Genomic DNA, 3,322 nt, shown 5'->3' on the forward strand with positions numbered 1-3,322 from the left:
ATCGAAGCCTCCAGACTGTGTCCAGAACTGTTCTTTCTACTTCATGCTGCTGCCTAAGATGTGAGTTCCTGGCCTTAGGAGAGCTTTGGGGGGGGGGGGGGGGCGGAGCCTGAAGAGGCCAGAAGCAGGGCTGCAGCTCACCCTCAGACCCACCTGAGCCACGACTCACCTGAGCTGGGGTTGGGCAGGAAGTGATCCAGGAAGGCTGGCTTTTTCCTCCGCCGTTTGCTCTCGATGCCATGGGGGTCTGAGGGAAGGCAGAGATGAGGAACCCTGGACCCTCAGAGCCCCTCCTTCCCAGCCTAGGGCTTAGCCATCCCCTTCTAGGAACCCAGAGATGAGTGTGGAAAGGGGCAGAGGGGACACACCAGAGCTGTTCAGCTCCCCGAGGACGTCAGGCATCCCCCGTTTCCGTTTCTTGTCCACGCCATAGCTGTCTGTTCAGGAGATACGAGGGGCAACATTATCCATCAATAATAATAATTAAGAATTAATTATAGAGACCACTTAGGAAGTCATTGAGCTGTTCTAGTTCTTGGCCAACTAATGCAAATAGATGTCCATATCTTAATCAGAATGAAACCCAAATCCACTTCTAGCCACATTGGCCTCTTTGTTTTTCCTGGGACACTGCAGGCACAATCCTGCCTCAGGACCTTTGCACTTGCTACTCCAGCTGCTTAAAACACTATTTCTCAATTCCCCTGGAGAACTGCTTAATCATCCCCACATTCTCAGCTCAGCCGTCCCCCTCCTCCAGGAAGCCCTCCCTCATCTCCAAGCCTGGGTCAGATGCCCCCTCTGAGCAATCTGAGTCCCCTGAGCAATTCCATCCGCACTAAAGAACTGTGAGACTTATGAGGGTGAGGCTGGGGCTATCATGGGTCACTGCTATGTCCCCAGCACCACCCAGTATAGGGCCAGGCATGAGCAGGCATGCTGAGGGGAGAAATAATCAAATACTCCCCAAATGCCATCAGATAGGTACTATTACTTCCACTTTACACAGGAGGAGACTGAGGTTCAGAGAGAGGCCAAGGTCACACAACCAGTAAGAGGTGGAGCCAGGAACTGAACCTCAGTCTGTGCAGTTATGAGCCTGCATTTTACTCCTGCCTCTTGGCCACTCTAGGCCAAAGACCTGGTCTCTGGGCAGTGGATCACCCTGGATTGCCGTGGTTACCATGGTCCCGAGGCAGGTACGTGAAGGGCAGAGGCTCACTGCAGACCCCATCCGTAAGCCGCTGCAGGAAGACGTTCACGGTCACAGGCTCAACGATTTCCAGGTCCTCATAGGGCGGTGTCTTGAACACAATAGCAATCTGGCGGTGCACATCGGCCTGGGAGAAGTCAGCCCGGCCTTCCCAGGAGGCCCTGCTAAACACCACCGATATATCCTCTGGCGGGAAAGTGGGGACATCAGCTGAGCCAGGACACTGGCCCACCGGGCCCCCAACTCATTCAGCCTCCCCCCAAAGCAGTATTGATATTCTCTTTTAAAAAATACATACATACATACATATATATATATATATTTTTTTTTTTTTTTTAAGTTTAAATACATTTGATTTAAGTGAGCTCCATGCCCAACATGGGGCTTGAACTCACAATCCCAAGATCAAGACTTGCACTTTCTACCAACTGAAATAGCCAGGTCCCCGGATATTGATATTCTTTTTTTTTTTTTTAAGATTTTATTTATTTATTTGAGACAGAGAGAATGAGAGAGACAGAGAGCACATGAGAGGGGGGAGGGTCAGAGGGAGAAGCAGACGCCCCGCTGAGCAGGGAGCCCGATGCGGGACTCGATCCCGGGACTCCGGGATCATGACCTGAGCCGAAGGCAGTCGCTTAACCAACTGAGCCACCCAGGCGCCCCAGGATATTGATATTCTTAAGAATAAAACTAAGAGGGGCACCTGGGTGGCTCAGCTGGTTAAGCGTCTGAGGGTCATGAGATCGAGCCCCCCCACCCTTGGGCTCCATGCTCAGCGGGGAGTCTGCTTGAGATTTTCTCCCTCTCCCTCTGCCCCTTCCCAACTCAAGCATGCACGCACGCGCTCTCTCTCTCTCTCTCTAAAATAAATGGGCGCCTGGGTGGCTCAGCTGGTTGGGCGACTGCCTTCAGTCGGGTCGTGGTCCTGGGGTCCTGGGATCAAGTCCCACCTCGGGCTCCCTGCTCTGCGGGGAGCTTGCTTCTCCCTCTGCCTCTGCCTGCCACTCCCCCTGCTTGTGCTCTCTCTCTCTCTGTCAAATAAATAAATAAAATCTTTAAAAAAGTAAATATTTTTTAAGATTTTATTTATTTTATTTTAGAACGCAAAGTACTAGCTTTGTGCCTGGCGCTCAGAAATTCTCAGTCTGTGCTAACTCTTTGTAGTGTAGTTCTTAGATAAGTGAGATCCTGTCTCATCTTAACACCAACTCATTTTAGGGATAAGGAAACAGAGGCTCAGGGTGGTGAAGTCACCAGCCCGAGGCTGGACAGTGAACAAACGACGGAACAAGACTCACATCTGCCTCTAGTTATTCGCACACACACGGAACGGTTTCCCTGCTCTGGCCCCAACTCCCAGGACCCTAACCATCTTTTTGGCATTCCTCAGATCTTGGCTCAAATATCACCTCCTCTGGGAAGCCTTCCAAGATGGCCAGCCCATATCTGGTCCTCCTGTTGTTTTAGTGCTTCCGTCCAGTTTTAGCATTTGGTCTTCTTCCCTCTCAGCAGAATTCACACTTGTAATTTGTGTTTCTTTCCCTACCCCCCTGATGGGAGCCCTGCAAGAGGAGAGCCCGGGCCTGTTTCTGTCATCACTATGTCCCAGCACTGCCTAACACAAGGGCCCAGCGCAGAGGAACCACTCAATCTCCATGTGCTCATTCACTCAAAATTTTATAAGAACCTCCCTCTCCCAGGCATATATCCGAAAGAACTGAAGACAGGTGTTCAAACAAAAACTTATACGCAAACGTCCGAATGCTCGTAGCAATACTTTATGAGAGCCAAAAGTTGGAAACCACCCAAATGTCCACCAATTTACGAATGGATAAACAAATGAGATATCCATACAATGGAGTATCATCCCGCCATAAGAAGGAATGAAGCACTGATACGTACTATCACGTGGATGATTCCTGAAAACATTAAGCTAAGTGAAAGAAGCTAGCCACGCAAGGCCACATAGTGTAGGATGCCATTTATATGAAATGTCCAGGAGAGGCAAATCCACAGACAGAAACAGATTAGTGGTTGCCAGCGGTTAGAGGAGGGAAGAAAACAGAGTGAGTGCTTATATAGCATAATGGGGTATGAGGTTTCTTT

At 50.0% G+C, this 3,322-nt stretch overlaps 1 long non-coding RNA gene across 1 annotated transcript; it reads right to left on the bottom strand.

Annotated features, from left to right (window-relative positions):
• Window positions 1-17: 17 nt before the first annotated feature.
• Window positions 18-1,495, bottom strand: LOC102737749 (uncharacterized). The gene is made up of 3 exons (XR_014141937.1): window positions 1,184-1,495; window positions 369-437; window positions 18-247 (listed from the first exon to the last, which is right to left on the bottom strand). It is a non-coding gene; the product is annotated as an uncharacterized LOC102737749 (long non-coding RNA).
• Between the last annotated feature and the right edge of the window lie 1,827 nt (window positions 1,496-3,322).

Source organism: Leptonychotes weddellii, unplaced genomic scaffold (genome assembly GCF_054177405.1).
Source record: "Leptonychotes weddellii isolate Sample4059 unplaced genomic scaffold, ASM5417740v2 HiC_scaffold_18774, whole genome shotgun sequence".
NCBI lineage: Eukaryota > Metazoa > Chordata > Mammalia > Carnivora > Phocidae > Leptonychotes > Leptonychotes weddellii.